The sequence below is a fragment of the Rattus norvegicus genome, chromosome 7 (genome assembly GCF_036323735.1).
Source record: "Rattus norvegicus strain BN/NHsdMcwi chromosome 7, GRCr8, whole genome shotgun sequence".
Taxonomy (NCBI): domain Eukaryota; kingdom Metazoa; phylum Chordata; class Mammalia; order Rodentia; family Muridae; genus Rattus; species Rattus norvegicus.
This window is the reverse complement of record NC_086025.1, coordinates 103,721,098-103,739,237: the sequence shown is the minus strand read 5'-3', so window position 1 is coordinate 103,739,237 and position 18,140 is coordinate 103,721,098.

The following is an 18,140-nucleotide window of genomic DNA, read 5'->3' as shown; positions in this document are numbered from 1 at the left end:
AGTCACATGCATACATACATATGTAATAGACATGGAGAGGCATTCCATCCATATTGACTCTCTAGCCACCATCACCTACTCATTATTACATACCTATGTACACACTCATACATTCTCTATATTCCATCATGTCCTAATATTCATTATACATTCTGTACTCAGCCTGAAACATGAGTGTTCCACATTGCTGCTGACAATGAAGTACAAACCTGTTGTAAATATAACATATTTATAATCACATTCTACATCAAAGAGAAGCACACATCTTTTATGCTGCAAGGAAAATCCTTCCCTGTTTGACTTGGAAGAATCAGGTAGAGCTTCCCAGCAAAATTTCCATTCTTTGAAATAAGAAAATCGCGTGTGCTGCATAGTACCTGATTTTATTAACGAATATCAAATGACTGATTACAAAAGCATGAAAGTAACAGTATTACTAAGAAGACTTGGTTTCATATCTCAACAATGTTATATGTTAAGGACTACCAACTTTATGGTTCACTATCAGAAAGATAAGTTTACTCCTTCAATAAAATATGTGTAATATTCTCAGAGAATTCAAATTTAAGACTCAGTGAGTGACATTGTTTAATACATTGGGGAGTGCTATATACCCTCAGATACTGTTTATTCTTCATTGTCACTTAAGAAACTTTGCCCTTTCAACACTATTCCACTAGAATGCTTCCAATCCTTCAACTTCGGGTCAATTTATTACTGCAAACTATGTCTTAACAATAGCTCAACTTCTATTCTTTCTAGATAAAGTAAATCATCTACACAGAAAAAGTTTCTTTCCCATTTGCATTAAGAACAAGAGCATGTTTTAAGATGCAATCATTAACTACTAGAAAAAAGCCACAAAATTTTGGGAAAAATAAATTATTTCTCTGTTCTCTTAAAATTCCATACTCTGCTATTTCCATGAAATCGTTGGCTCTAATATTTCCAACCCTTTGATATTTTATGTTTCATTTTCTTGCAGAAAGGCATCGTATTTTATTTCTATACCTGTTCATGGTGATAGAACCTGATTCTAAGCAATGGGGTGTCATGAAGCATGCATGCATATTAGCCCAGAGCTTCAAGGTCATTGCCTTTACTAATAGGAACTTGAAAGAGTGGTTGAAGTGAAACCAAATGGAATTTAACTGAGTTGCACAAAACAAACAGTGTAATAAATATTCCAAAGTCCCAATGGGAGCAGGACAGAGGTATGAGTTGACCTAGAGTGTTCAGCTATTCAAGAAAGGGGTCTCATATGGAGAGAGGCTCCAGAGCACGCTGTGGAACAGAAATTAGTACGTGCTTTTATGTTTATAGGACACGCCTGGGTTTTGCTAGTGTCTTAAAGACTAATAACACTTTCTTCTGCATTGAACATTCTCTTTACCTACTCAGGATTGAATTGGTTTGAAAGATGTGGTCAGAGCCCTCTATTTGAGGCCTAATTTAGTTTCATGGACTAATTGGAACAAATTTGACATGCTGGAGAAGATGGAAATTCCAAACAAAATAACAAAGTTAACTCAGTACAACCAACATGAAGTTCCATAATCCATATTACTTGAACTTATGACCTATGGATGCTCATAATCAAATATTATTTTGATAATAAATAATGAATTATGCATTGCTATGAATTTAGCACCCCAAGGATGTTGTGGGCTAGTTTAAGGATAAATCATAATAACGTCCACCAATTGAAAACTAAGACTTTTGGCATGCATTTACAGTCATTTTCTGCTTTCTTATTTTGATCTCTTGTGTTGTTCAGGTACAAGTATGTACAATAATAACAATGCTCTACCATTTATTAAAAGAGAAAAGTGTGAAGAGGTCTAATTCTTAGTATAAATTCTGAGCCTGTGCATTAACTACTGTAGTAAACTGAGATCTTCCCACACTAGATAAAATCTCTAAGAAATGTCTCAGTCTCTATTGTAGAGAAATTTCTTCACAGCTGTAAAGGTAGTATCATATTCAATGAATATTCATAAAATGCTTCACTGGACAATTTTGGTTAAATATTTTAAAAAAGAAACATTCATGCCTGCATAACTTTCTCAGAGAATAGAGCTGGTGGGTGATATGGCTAAAAGGGTGAGGATGCCAAGCCTAAGAATTGAAGTTCAATTTGTGGAACCCACATGGAGAAGGAAGAAAAACTGTTTAAGAATTGTCTTCTATCCTTTACTTCTATTCAATTCTCTTCCTGGATATGAATCCCATGCCCCCAGGCATGCATGAGTGCACACACACACACACACACACACACACACACACACACACACACACACAGTTTCACATGCTAATTTTTTAATGTTAATATAAAAGATAACAGAGAATGAGCAAATAGAAACAGTCATGTTCAATGTCATCTAGTGTGCCCACATCATCTACCAAGCCATTCTTTTTTGAATAATAAAAATCAGTGGATAAAGGCCCATGGAAGATATTAGTAGTCAATATTTTTCATGAAAATGCATAAAAAATCCTTACCAATACATTATTACAATGAACCATATTGTATTTAACAACATTTTCAACAGCCATAGTGTGTTTTTGTTCCTCAAGAATGCAAGGTTGCCTTGCTTCTTGAAAAGCAACACAATTTATTGTTTATCCATTTATTACTCATTTGTCATAACAATTTAATATTTATCCACCATATCCCTCAGTACAAGTAAGAGACAGAAACTTCTTAAATCTGACAAGCTATAGCTATGAAAACACTACAGCTGGCATACTTTATGATCGAAGATAGCATTTAAAGGTGACAGTATTTATGGTCCTTATCTGACAGTGTACTTAATATTATAAGACAAGAGATACAAAAACCTCTATATTTTGAGTTGAAAGACTTGCTTTTCAATGGGTGCAGTGTTAAAGATACACTACCACACTACCCTTTATCCTCAGTGTCTCCCACAAATGTTTACAATTAATCACATGGGGGACAGGGTCGTCAGCTACATTTGGGAATGCAGTGCATGCAATTAACAATATTCAACTTGAAAATAAAACGTAAGGTAATAGCTTTTTTACTGTTTTAGTAATTGTCCTTCTTACAGTAATAAATAAATAAATGGGCAACATCTTTCTACATAGGAAATATCCTTATGTGTGTTAATATTTGAAATATACACAAAAATCTATGAGTAAGTTCATTATACAATGAGCACAACCAAAATAAAGCAGTGCATTTCTATGCCAGATAAACAAATGTTAAAAATGATTTTAAATAGATATTTAAAGTATATATAGTAGCATATTGACTCTTTAATACATGGGCTAAATCTAGAAAATATGTTTTAAGACAAGAAACTCTGAGACATTACTGAAAGTAAATAACAAATATTGATTTGGAAAATACTTGATCCTCAAACAGAACGACACAAAGTTGTTAAAATGTCAGTTCTCTTTAGCTTTTTAACTAAAGTCCAATGTAATGCTAAACAAACAAACAACAAAATGTGTAGCAAGGTGTTTCCTAAAATGGATCATGCTGATTGTAAATTTATATAAAATGGAAAACCAATAGCCAGATAGAATAATTTTTCAAAAGAGGGACATACATTGTGGACTTTATCTGTTTCTAAGATTTACTATGCTAGTAAAAAATAATTATGTTTAATAATAATTATAGTAACAATTATGATAGCAACAGTGTGGTGGTGTTAACATAACCCTTCAGAGTAAGGGTATCCAATAGATATTCCAGACACTGGACAACACAATATTCTCCACTAATAACTTGACAAAAGCTCATTTTAATTCAAGTCAATAGAAGGAATAATATTTTAAGTAAGTATTTTTCAGTAATTAGATATCTAGTGGAAAAAGAAAAAATTGACTTCTTAACCCAGAACGTAAATAAACAAGTCATGAATTTGAACGTCAACCTAAAGATAAAAGACATAATTATAAAATTTTCATGGTTAATCATGTGGGAAAAGGATTCTTACAAGTTGCTGGCAAACATGAATTTCTTAGCTAGAATAGTGAAGTTAAAGCCTTAGCAAATCTCCTTGGATTTCATCAAAAGGTAAATTTTTGGCTCTTAAAATACCTTGGTTCAGGAATGAAAATGTACCTCAAAATTATAAGAGAATATACAATTACTATAATCTGATGAATGGTTTAAGAACTCTTCTGAGTCAATTATAAGAGAGATAATGGGCATGGGAAGAGGACTCAGTTCCAAAAGTGCTTGATAGAGTAGCTTGTGTTTCTGAGTTCAGATTGCCAGAACTCCTGTAAGAAGCCTGGCACAGAAATGCATGCTTATAATCCCAGCACTGAGAAGGCAGATACAGGACAGTCCTGATGGTTTGTTCTCCAGCAAGTTTAACTGAATCCATGAGCCTCACATTCAAAGAGAAATCATGTCTCAAAACCAAAGGTAGAGAACAAGTGAGAGAAAACATTCACATTAATCTGCACCCTATCATACACAAGCATGATCATTTACATTCACTCAAAAATCAGGAAGATAATTGCATAAATAACAGTGGACAGAAAAAGATACTATATCAAAGCTATACTAATGCCCAATAATTATCTGAAAAACTGAGCAGAAATATGACTATAAGTACAAATTGAAGTCACTCTGAAGAAATATGCATATCTATCAGAATGGCTAAAGCATAACTAGTACCAGTGATGATGAAAATGAAACGATCACTTTTATGTCCCGTTATTTTCAATGAAAACGCACATCACAATGAAGTTCCCTAGCGCTGAGCCTGTATCTTTGTGGAGTCACTCCTCCTAGTCACTGAGTACCTGGTATGCAACTATGTCCCATAAAGCCTTTCGAGTCCTTTACAGCATCAGACAACACATTTGCAATATTACAAAGGTCATTTTCATTTGCTTTCTTTGCTCTTTTTGCCTCCTGTCCTAAAATGGAGAAACAGCTGCTAATGGATAAATTAGCGTTAGCAATTTAAAAAAAGTAGCCAACAAGCAACACAAATATTTTAGCAAGCTTAAGAAAACGGATCCGATTGGCCTCGTGCCATCCAAAGGGCTATATATGTCTCAGTCTCTGGTTTTATTTTAGAACAAGACATTAAACATTTGTCCTGCTCTGAGTTTCTCTTTTCCAAGCAAAGTCTGTGATTTCTTTGTGTCCTTCTCTTCTGCATGTTCTCTGCCTTTAGATCCACAGTCTTTATTATTCTAAAAGTATAATAGCATAGCACATATTCAAAGGCTTTTTCCTTTTTTCACCTTCTATTGGTTATTTTATTTATTTACATTTCAAATGTTTGCCGTTTCCCCTCCTAAAATCTCCTGTCCTCTCTCTCCCCCCTGTTTCTATGAGGCTGCTCTCCCCCGCCCCCTCTCACTCACTTCCACCTTAGCATCCCAGCAGCAGCATCCTATACTGGGGCATCAAGCCTTTACAGGACCAAGGGCCTCCCCTCCCATTGATGCCAGATAAGGTCATCCTCTGCTACATATGCAACTGGAGCCATGGGTCCCTCCATGTGTATTCTTTGGTGGGCGGTTTAGTTCCTGGGAGCTCTGGGGGTCTGGTTGTTCTTCCTATGGGGTTGGAAACCCTTTCAGCTCGTTCAGTCCTTGCCCTAACTCCTCCATTGGGGTCCCCGTGTTGAGTCCAATGGTTGGCTGCAAGCATCCTCATCTGTATCAGTAAGGCTCTGGCGGAGCCTCTTAGTAGACATCCATATCAGGCTCCTGTCAGTAAGCACTTCTTGGCATTAGCAATAGTGTCTGGGTTTGGTGGCTGTATATAGGACGGATCTCCAGGTGGGGGCAGTCTCTGGATGGCCTTTCCTTCAGTCTCTGCTCCACTCTTAGTCCCTGTATTTCCTTTAGACAGGAGCAATTTGGGGTTAAATTTTTGAGATAAGGCTGGTCCCATCCCTCATTCGGAGGCCAATCCTAACCTCTGGATATGGTCTCTACTGGTTCTCTTTCCCCTTTGTTGGGTATTTAAACTAAAATCATCTCTGTTGTGTCCTGCAAACATCTTGCTTTCTTGGCATCTGGGATTTTCTGTTGGCTACACCCAGTTCCTTGGGTCCCAAAAGAGGGATGATTCTGTTACCCAATGTCAGAGTAATGTAATCAGGGTGGGGGGACTCCTGACTGTGATTTGTCATATGTCGGGGGATAGGGGAATAGCTGATCTTATTCAACTATCTACGAATACACTTTGGAGATCAGACCTTTATCTGACTATCTCACAAGGCTTCTCATGGTTTCACAGTGGTGTATTTGACCCAAAATGGAACAATAAACATGAGGGCTGACCAGTCAGACAGCAGGTATTTCCTTCTGTATTTCAGCATGAACAGGAGTAATTTTGCTCTAATTGTTGCTTTCAGTGTCGTAAAAGAACTATCCTCAAGAACAGATGAAGGGCATACATGAACATGGCAATGGGGTGGGGTTAAATAGTTCACTAGCTTTTGAAAACTTAGGGCTGCATGCTGTCATACTTGTCAGGGTTCTTTATTCTAAAGAGCCATTTTCTAGAAGACTTTCAATCATTTGTAGCTGAAATTATTAGAATGGCATATTCCTTTGTACATGACCTGCCCTGGTTATGGATAGGAAAAGCAGACTTTTGTGACATGCCTCCTTCTTCTTCTACAGAATATTCATTTAACCACTCCTTTTGCTACCAGCATTATCTCTTTGCATTTACCGAATTTATTTTTTTAAACAGTATATGTTGAACTCATTCTTCTGCCATCTCCAACTCCTCCCAGGTCCTCCCATATTTACCTTCCAATTTCATGTTTTTTTTTCTTTTTTGAAAAAACTACCAAACGAGACAAAACATACACACAATAATGAAAAACATACACAAAAACATGGACTCTGTTTTGTGTTGGCCAACTACTTCTAAGAAAGGGGCCTGCCCTGGACTCTGCACTTCTAAGCACTTCTAAGTACTCTGTAGACCACCCTGTTGTGGGTCAATACCTTATGCTGCAAAAGGAAGCTTTTCTACTGATGGATAAATGATGCAGTGTATTAGGGGTGTACCAATAAGCCCTTAAGAGTCATTTTATTGTCATGCCTTTTATCATACTGATAGTCATACATTTTCCTATATAGTCCATATAATCTCAGTTTCTTGGCCAATTTAGCATTGTCAAGTATAGGCTCCATTTCAAGGAGTTGGTTTTAAGTCCAATATTAAAAATTGGTTGCTCTCATAACATTAATGTAACTATTACACCATTAAACCTGCCAGGCAGGGCATTATATTGATCATTACCTCTCTTCTCTAGTAGCATGCACAGAACCTTCTAGAACTTTGAACACTAGTCCAAGGGAGTGAAGCTACTAGTTGGACACCAGCCAAATTTCTCCATGTTTGATGATATATATAAATATATCTTCTGTAATACTTCCTTACCATCAAGTTGTGCAGGGCAATCAATATCATAGCCAATATCCTGCATTGTTTTCTAGGGTCTGTGGGACATCTTTGGCCAAAATAAATCAACAAAATACAAACTATTCCTGATACTAGCATTATTTCTTTGTTGCATAAAATTTTCATTTTACACATGGACTCTCCTATTATATGGTAACAACTTCATCTAAATTTCTTACATCAATGTTCATATTTTAGGACATTACTACAGTAGTAAGTTTCCATATGATTTTTAAAAGGCATTTACTGTTACCAATCTTTTTCAAGTGCCTTGTGTGCTAGTTAACTCAAAATATGCATTAGGTTAAACTAAAGATCACGTTTCCTCCTTTTTGAGTCTCAACAACTTAACACATATAGAGGCTGCCCTTTTCTGATTCCAGCTTTGTACATTTACAGGGATTGTATTCTTTTGCTTTCTATTTCTGTGACAAAATACCATGGCAAAGGCAAGTTAAAGAAAGAGGAGTTTATTGTTGTTTATGGTTTTGGAAGAATACAATTCTGTCACCATCATGGCATGATGCCTGGAGTAGTAAACTGAGAGCTGACATCTTGAACTACAAGAGGGCTCAAATAATAAACTTGAACTTAGAAACCCCAAAGCCCACCCCCATTTATATACTCACTCTAGCAAGGCCAACTTTCCTAGATCTTCTCGATTGTCCCGCCAATGGGGAACCAACACTTTAAATGTGCTGCCCATGGGAGAGTTTCTCATTCAAACTATTGCAGTGCTTAACTTTATCTACTCTTAAAAGTAGTACAAATTTTTTACATTTTTAATGCTCTCACTTGAACAGAAGAACTATTTCGAATCATTGTTGCAACTATATGTTTAATATTATTTTTTAACATATAGACTAGGCTCAGAAGTAAGATGTATAAATTAGAATACAAAGTTAAGTGAACTATGGAGCACAGAATTTGGAAAACAGTAATAGAAAATATATGAGCTTGCTTTTTTGAAGTTTCTTTGCTAAATATAATTCCATTTATTCCAATGGTATCTAAGGCATCTAAAATAAATAATAACAGAGCTGATATTTTGAGAGATTCCCTACCACAAATTCTGTTGCTTATGGGTACCACCCTATTTTACTTTTTGACTACTAATGGAATAAAATGTACAAGATGCCTAGAATATGTCTCAATTTTGAAGACATGTTGAAAAAATATTTTTTTTACTCTTTATGGAGGAAAAATGATTGTGATTTTTATAAACACATCTGTGAGTGTTATTGAAACTACATAGAATCTATGGAGGAGAAATACCTATGGTAAAAGATCTATATATTGTGTGAATTAGGCAATTTGTGGAAAATGGCAAACACTTTTATGAACTGAGATGTTAGTGGTGATAAACATCTGGTTCTAATTTAATGTCTTTTATTGTAATAAACTTCCTGAATTACCTTGTAAATCATTTACCAGATAAAGATGCTTGGTTAATTTTACAATTCCTGTTAATATTCCATCATTTCTGATCAAGTCAGAAATTCTTAACAATTCACAACATATCTCAAGTCAACAGAAGAGAGAAATGGATACACACATGCTCAGTTACATACTTGTGATCAGTTAGATTTCTTCATACATAGAGGTGAGGATGCTATGCCAGAGAATGGTGTCACCTATACCAATGTGCCTTTGTAAAGGAAGATCATACACACACACACACACACACACACACACACACACACACACACACAGGCACACACACACTTAGTCAAGTATAGCCAAGGATCAGGTGATCATAGAGAAATAAAAGAGTAGATGTAATTGAAGAAGCAGTGCATATTACTTGGCAGAGAGGTGGGATATTTAAATAATGCTAAAGAATGAAAAAAGAAAACAGATCAACATTAGTAATTGAGGGCTTTTTGTTTGTAGGCATGAGGTTCTTATAAGCTTTCGTAAGTCAGCAAGGACACTGGTTTATTTCTGCACTTTCTGTAGTCTCCATTGTTTCATCCCTTCAAATTTAAGAACCCCAGGAGGCAGTTCCTTTAGGAAATGCAATTTCTTATTATTTGATTTGTAAATAAAAATTGTAAATCAATCTAAATGTAATTATTCACTGCATAATTTGACTCTGTAAAAACTGTTAATATTAAATGAGGTTTTGAGTTTTCCTTTTTTTTATTTTTGAAGCAGATTATATTGACATGAATATTAAATTTCCTTGGCTAGGATTTAAAAAACTGGATCTTTCTCTTGAGCTAGAATTTCATTCCAGCATCTGTTTAATCAATCATTTGCTATAAGACTTGATGAATGGAAACTTTGTACACTTTATACTATTAATTATATGTAAAAGATGGCATATTAAAAGCATGAAGAAAGCTAGCAAGATTGTTAAAGGAGGTGATGAAAGGTAGAAGAATGGATTAAAAAGTTATTTTTAATAGGAATGACTAGAGTCATTGATGATATTGATGATATAGTTCTAACAGTTTTACATTGCCTACCTCTCTCTAGGTTATGTGTAGCTGTTTTACTTTTGTTTGTACTGATATATCAGGATACCTGAGAATGAATAATATAGAATATAGATACATTTTTTGGTAAAACTACAGACTCACATTTAGTAAGCACAATCTTTCCACGTGAGGAGGAGGAAAGAAAACAGGACACATGTTCCAGAGGAAGCAAAGGACAAAACTCATCCATGTAGAAATCTGCTTTGGCTATAATGAACTACTGTTTTAATAGTGTTCCTCTATTAATGTAGACAGAGCTCTCAGGGCTTAATTCTTCTAAATTCAGACCCTACCTCTGATTATTATTACATGAGGATTAAGTTTTGAACACACAAAAATTTGAAAGTGCTCCAAGACTACAGCAGGAGCATAGTACAAGAAGGCAATGATGATGCAAAAAAGCACCGGTTTCACTTTACAGATAGATATATCAGATATGAAAATCTATTACCGCATATAGAATTGATGATAGCTAAACTTCCTATCAGATAGGGCCCTTAGAATTATTTCTCTGTAATATTGTTTTCAAAAAATTAAAGTGATCTAACCTTTGTTTTCAGGTCAGAATTATACTTCCTACAGCAAAACTATATACTAATCAGACTAACAAAGAAAATAATCTCTAAAGACTCTCTCCCTTGTGCCTTTTCTGCAGCATTGATTATAATATGATTTGTAAATAAAATGGTTGCCCCAGATGCTTCTTAGTTGTTAAGTAATAAAATTTTAGACTATGCTATGGAAGTTTGAGAGAAGGACGGTTAGAATTGTATTTATAGGAATCAATCGTAAATTTAAGAACTTAAAACTAATCAAGCAAAGTTTGTTAAGCACTAAGCCTGCCCCAGGCTATCTTCCAGTTTCTGGAATAAAGAGAGAAAAGATACTGACATTCCCACTCATGAGTTCGCACTGCTAGTGAAGACTTTGTGGTACGGAATAGCAAGAACAAATTGGAGTTGCCATGGAAATTCTGAGAAATGGTATCCGTACATAACAACAACTTCCTTTAGGGGGCAATAAAATTAAATGTTATAATGATGTCAGAAAAAGCATAGCTATGATATTATGTCTTCATTTCCATGCTAAAAATAAACACTTTTCTCTGGATCGCTGGGTCCACATTTATATGGGCTTCTGTGTTACCTTAAGTTGTTTAAATTAATTGGTTATGATTTCCTCTTATTAGTATGTCATTTTTTCTTGAAGTGTCATGCAAAAGCTTTGTACCCTATAGCCACTGTGATGGTTAATATCGACTGTCAACTTAACCAGATCCAGCATCACTTGGGAATCAAACCTCAGCTTGTAAAGTATTAGTCAGATTAGCTCATCTTCTTTCAAGGCAGTGAGGGATTGTATAGATTCTTGCACTAGCTTCTGCACTTCTCTGTAAGGGATTATCTAGATTAGGTTCATTAAGGTGGGGAGACATAGCTTAAATGTTGGACAAATGAAAGGCAATAGGGAGCTGAGTACAAGGATCCTTCATCTCTGCTTCCTGACTGTGGACACCATATGGGGAGCTGCCTCAAGCTCCTGCTGCCATCTCTTACCCATGATGCACTGTAACCTTCAACTCTGAATCAGAATAGACAGGTTTCTTTAATTTGTTTCTGTTAGGCATTTCATTCTTTTGTTGTTTTGGTTTGTTTTTTTTGTTTTGTTTTGTTTTGTTTTATTAAACATGGCAACAGTAAAAGTGCCTAAGACAAATTTTAAATTTTCTGGTACATAGATTTTTAAAATTAAAAAAATCCACTAATGTCTATTTTAGACTAAATTCATCTAATTGTCATTATTTAAACATGGGACAGAGCTGGAATTGTTAATGAATTGCATAATGTGCTTCTCATCTTAGCAAATATTGGAAATCTAACTGTTTGGATACATAGTACATTTCATTTTAGACTATTCCCAATTATTCACATACTCAGTGGTCACTCACTCAGTGACATGAGTCTGTCAGACTAAACAGTACAGATCTAGAATTTTTAATTAAGTTCATTTTATACTACTTAGGAGCTTTTGCTATAAATATAAAATTTAGCTATCCAGGATAAATATTCCAATTTATCAATACTTTTTCCAAAATTTAAAACTAAGCTGTACCTCTTTCGATCATTTTTTCTGGTGATAAGATTAAAATTTTTCTAATGTTTTTATCATAACTACGTAAGGATTATTGGAATGGTACATTGAAATTTATTCTTGGATGTGAAAGGCTGTTATCTTGCCAAATGTTAACAAAAAGCTAAATTCAGGAGTTACCAATATATCTATCATGGTTGTCTTTGAATCATATACCAAAAATTAAAGTAAGTTAATGATCAGTTAATGGGACAAATTTAGAAAGAAAAAAACATATAGCTGGTGAATTCTGCCTCCTTTTTCTGAGATGGTGTCTCCATCTCACTGAGATTTGAACATCTAGAGAGCAGCAGGGTACTCACACCTGATACCTGGAATGCCCTGCTATTCTTCCAACACCACGTCACTATGTATCTCTGACAAGACCTCACCTCTTAGGGGTTTGCTGACAGATAACATATACAATTATCACACTTCTTCTCATCATGTTTCTTAGCTGTAGAACTTTATGACTATGACCTATCTGGCAGAACTGCTTTTCACACACTGTAAACTGTTTGTTGGAATCACTTTACCTTCCAAGGCAAGCTGGAGCCTTTTATTTCCATCGCTTACCTTCTTGTCCTCTTGCTCACTGGCAAGATGTGGAATACAGATCTGTATCTTTCTTTTCTTTCCAAGTTAATAAATTCCACTAAGGAAAATGCCAAAAGAAATCTGTCCCATGCCTGCCTTAGCATTATCTATTATTTTTTCACAGAAGTATACCCTAAGTAACCAACCACTGTAGCTATTCTCCAGTGATGATGAAACCTCTACACCTTGCTCCACAATTTTTTTTCTGAAAATGTGCGCAGGATGCTTTTAATTTGTCTCTACAACATCAAAAATCTCCTAGATGAAATGCTCTGATCTCATGTCCTAGAAACTCTGGACAGCATCTGCTTACCTTAATATCTTGCCTTCTGCCCCTAATGTTTTTCAGGGTAGGGTAGCAGCACTATATGGAATCATGTAGCCTAGGGAGTCAGCATCATCCAGAATCAAGTAGCTCAGATGTTCTTTCCATGGTCTAACATCAGTGCATATCTCAGAGGTTCCTTCATGCTTCACCTTCCTTACCATTTTACATTTCTTGAATGTGTGGTGAGGTCAAGGCATAGGCTCAAGGTTGTGAATTACTCTATGGATTTCTCTATCAAGGAGGCAATGTTATTCAACTACACCCTGTTTCTTCAGACTTTTAAATAGAAGAGACTAATCCTTCTGATCAAAGCAAAGCTGGAGCAATTACAAAAAGAAGTTCATCTTCTACGAACACTGGAGAATGTACCTGGTGCACAGAAGGCAATGGGGATACAAGGTTCTCATACATATTATACCTCAGCTTATTTATTTAGGGAGAGAATATGAAGTCCACAGTAAGACTTGGACTGAAACTTACCTGGAACCATTTCTGTTCAAACTGTAACAGGTATCGTTACTTAATTATTGGTTCCACAAGCACAAGGTCCAATGGCTAGATGTAAAGAAATTTTGAGCTTAAACACAAAAGTTCATTTAACTTGTCTGATTTGTGGCCACATGTGATGGTGTCTTATGGTATAGATAAGTTACAATCCCTAAAAGAAAGTTGAATCCCCAATGTGATGATCCTTGAAGACAAATAGTACATTAAAAAGTGCAGTATAGAACTACATACAATGTGGTACTCTCATGATGAGTTTAGCATTTTACAAGGAAAAGAGACAGCAAGGGACCCTGTCCACCAAGAGAGAACACGGACAGAAGGCTACATTTCACAACCAAGGACCACAGTTTTCATGAAAGAATCAAATCTAAAAAACATTTTGAAAGTAGAATATAAATTCTCCCAAGTCGAAAGAAAAGAATTTTTGTTTCATAAGCAACCTGAAACATCTTGCTAAGACAAGCTGGACTTAATGATATGTATTACACAATCTCTGTCTTTGCTTAAACCTCAGTTCCGTCATCTGTAAAATGGAAATCATCCTTCCAAACATACCTTTGGGGCAGGTATTTTGGAGGGTGAAATTAAATCCTAGACATTAACTCATAGGTGGTTAAAAAAACCACATCAGTGAACAGACTGCCTTTAAATACTGGCTTACATGTTCTTATTTTCTGTCTATGGATTCCCTTACTTTCAGAACAGGTCATCATCTTGGTCTATAGTCAACACTTATTAATCACTGCTTAAAACAAGAAGGCAATCTGCAATCACTCCATAGATTAAGGAAATATGATAGTACCATATAATCAGTAAGGAGCACTCTTGCCAAGTATCTTCACTTAAAATTAATCAACATGTATTGGGCAGCATCAACACAGCAAAGGTTCCACCAAGCCCTCTGTCTGTATAGGTAGTGGCAGACCTGGGGCACAAAGAGACCTCTACTGATAGCCCCATTTGACCCTGGAAAACCCCCTCAACGTTTTGGAAATTGGTTTGAAAGTCATTATATGTTATTAATAGAAATTCTTGGCTGATAATTGTCTCAGAATATTAGTTTTTCCAAGCTCCAATGGCTCATTATTTCACCTGGAGATCCAGGAATAGTTCTGTGTTCTGCAGACAGAGAAGAGTAAGTAGTCGTCTATGATTTACAAGTGCCAATTATGGTTAACATAAGTTATTCTAGTGACATAGGCTATAATGCACCAAATTTAAAAAAAAACTCTTTTCATCATGAGTATATGAAACATGTGAGAGAATGTATTGTTCTGTATTTTCGGGTTGAATATACTTATGGAGGCAGTTAAGGTAGTGGATAAAATAGCACAAATGATGTGTGAGATGGTGCCACACCAGGTATGATATCAAAACATATCAAGTCAAGAATCTTGTCAGAGCCAGATCCTGACAGAAAAAGAAGTTGGATATTTTGAAGGAAAAAACTTTCAATAATTGATTTCTAATTTTTTTTCTTGAACAGATGATTGCCTGCATGCAAGGAATATTTGTCTGGGATACCATCTGTGACTTATCTATTTGGCAGGCTTTGTCTGGCTCTCACGAAATGCTCTCTGTGTGGGCACACAAATCTAAAGGTTATGATCCATCAATAGGTAAGAGATTAGATAGGCACGACTCTGCTCCCATCCTCTACCTCTCCTTCTAACACTGCAGCTTCTTATGATATGGTCTACCTATCAGTAGAGTGGCATCCTGCAAGGACAATGTAATTCAAGCCAAACATTTGTTTTTAATGTTTATATAGAATTGCAGAGGGAACCTTCTGAGGAACATTGAGAACATCAAGGGTAGCTCTATTCCTTTCCATTACAGTTGGAGAAAATTTAGCAAAAGATGGAAAGAAATATTTTTAATGAATTTTTTTTATTTACATTTCAAATGTTATTCCTTTTCCCGGTTTGCTGTCCATAATCCCCCTTTCCCATCCTCCCTCCCGCTACTTCTATGAAGGTGTTCCCCCTCCCCAAACATCCCCCATCCCATCCTGATATTCCTCTACCCTGGGGGGTCCAGCCTTGGCTGGAGCAGTGCTTCTCCTCCCATTGGTGTCTAACAAGGCCATCGTCTTCAACATATGCAGCTGGAACCATGGGTCTGTCAATGTGTACTCTTTAGGTAGTGGATTAGCCCCTCAAAACTCTGCTTGTCTAATATTGTTGTTCTTATGTTGTTGCCATTTCTTCAGACTCTGCTCAAAACTTTGTCTCCATATCTCCTCCTATGAACATTTTTATCCCCCCTATTATGAAGGACCGAAGCATCTGCACTAAGGTCGTCCTTCTTCTTGAGCTTCATGTGGTCTGTGGATACTATCTTGGGTAATTTTGGACTAATATCCATTTATCTGTGAATGCATACCATGTATGGGGTTTTATTGTGATTGGGTTACCTCACTCAGGATAACATTTTCTAGTTCCATCCTTTTGCCTATGAATTTCATGAAGTCATTGTTTTTAATAGCTGAATAGTGCTCCATTGTGTAGGTATACCACATTTTCTTTATCCATTACTCTGTTGAAGGGCATCTGGGTTCTTTCAGCTTCTGGCTACTATAAATAAGGCTGCTATGAACATACTAGAGCATGTATGCTTGTTATATGTTGCAGCATCATTTGGGAATATGCCCAGAAGTAGTATAGCTGGGTCCTCAGGTAGTACAATGTCAAATTTTCTGAGGAACTGCCAGATTGATTTCCAGAGTGGTTGTACCAGCTTGCAATCCCACCAACAATGGAGGAGTATTCCTCTTTCTCCACATCCTCTCCAACATCTGTTGTCACCTACTTTTTTTTTTGTCTTAGCCATTCTGACTGGTGTGATGTGGAATATCAGGGTTGTTTTGATTTGCATTTCCCAATGACTAAGGATGTTGAACATTTTTTAGGTACTTCTCAGCCATTTCATATTCCTCAGCTGAGAATTCTTTGTTTCTGTATCCCATTCTTAATAGAATTATTTGTGTCTCTGGAGTTGAACTTCCTGAGTTTCTTGTATACATTGGATATTAGCCCTCTATCGAATGTAAGATTGGAAAAAAATGTTTTCCCAATCTGTTGGTTGATATTTTGTCCTAATGACAGTGACCTTTGCCTTACAGAAGCTTTGCAGTTTTATGAGATCCCATTTGGCAATTTTTGATCTTAGAGCATAGGCCATTGGTTTTCTGATCAGGAAATTTCCCCAGCTTCCATGTGTTTGAGGTTCTTCTCCAGTTTTTCCACTTGGACTTAAGCTTTGTACAGGGTGATAAGGATGTTTCGATTTGTATTCTTCTACATGCTGACCTCCAGTTGAACCAGCACCATTTGCTGAAAATGCTATCTTTTTTCCACTAGATGGTTTTAGCTCCTTTGTCAAAGATCAAGGGAGCATAGGTATGTTCATTAATTTCTGGGTCTTCAATTCTATTCCATTGATCTACCTTCCTGTCTCTGTACCAATACCATATAGTTTTTATCACTATTGCTCTGTAATACTGCTCGAGTTCAGGGATAGTGATTCCCCCAGAAGTTCTTTTATTGTTGAGGATAGTTTTTGCTTTCCTGGATTTTTTGTTATTCCAGATATACTTGCAAATTGCTCTTTCTAACTCTATGACGAATTAAGTTGGAATTTTGATGGCGATTCCATTGAATCTGTAGATTGCTTTTGGCAAAATGGCCATTTTGTTGTATTAGTCCTGCCAATCCATGAGAATGGGAGATCTTTCCATCTTCTGAGATCTTCGATTTCCTTCTTCAGGGACTTAAGTTCTTGTCTTACAGAACTTTCACTAGCTTGGTTAGAGTCACACAGTAAAGCCATACCTCAGGCAGGGAGTGGCCATATGTAAGTAAATAAACATCCTCCTTTGCAGAGCACTGGCACCTATTGCTCCAGGCAAACAGAAAAAGTAGTCACTCTGGTTGTAATTCTGCTGAATTCCACTTCCAAAAGGAAACTTCCATTGTAGCTCCTGCATTCCCTAAGAAATCTGCTCTTGAGTACAAGCAGAAATAGTTCTGGAGGGAGGAACAGGTGGGTCAGTCACCTTATGATGTCTCAACTCAATATCAGAATGGGAGGATGAAGCAGCAGGCATTTACTTTTTTATAATTCTAGAAATGGAAGGCCAGGGTCACAGTGTAGTTAGCTTTGATCTCTATTAGAATTTTGATAAAATTTTGATTTTCACTGTGGTGTGTGTGTGTGTGTGTGTGTGTGTGTGTGTGTGTGTGTATGAGAGAGATAAAGAGAGAAAAAAGGGCTGTCTTCATCTTTAGTGTTTGCTGTCCTTCTTCTAATGATGTAAGCCCCATTAAATTAGGCCTTTCACATTGTGAACTTAGTTGACCTTAATTATCCTTTGAAAAACATTTATCTCAAAATAGAAAAATCAAGAGTAAAAGCATGAATGTGAATTTTAAGAGGACACAATTCAATAGACAATAGATGCTACAATAAACCATAACACAAGGATGTACACGGCTCATCATCTGGATTATTAGTGTTCTTGCATAATTAATTTAATACATTAGGACAAATGAAATTAGTGACCTTGCTGAAAAATAAGAAAGGAAGAAAAAACATGGTTCTACTGCTTCCAAAATGTTCACAATTGGTGTGTGCCTTTGAAATATGTAAAATATATTTTTTAAGTTTT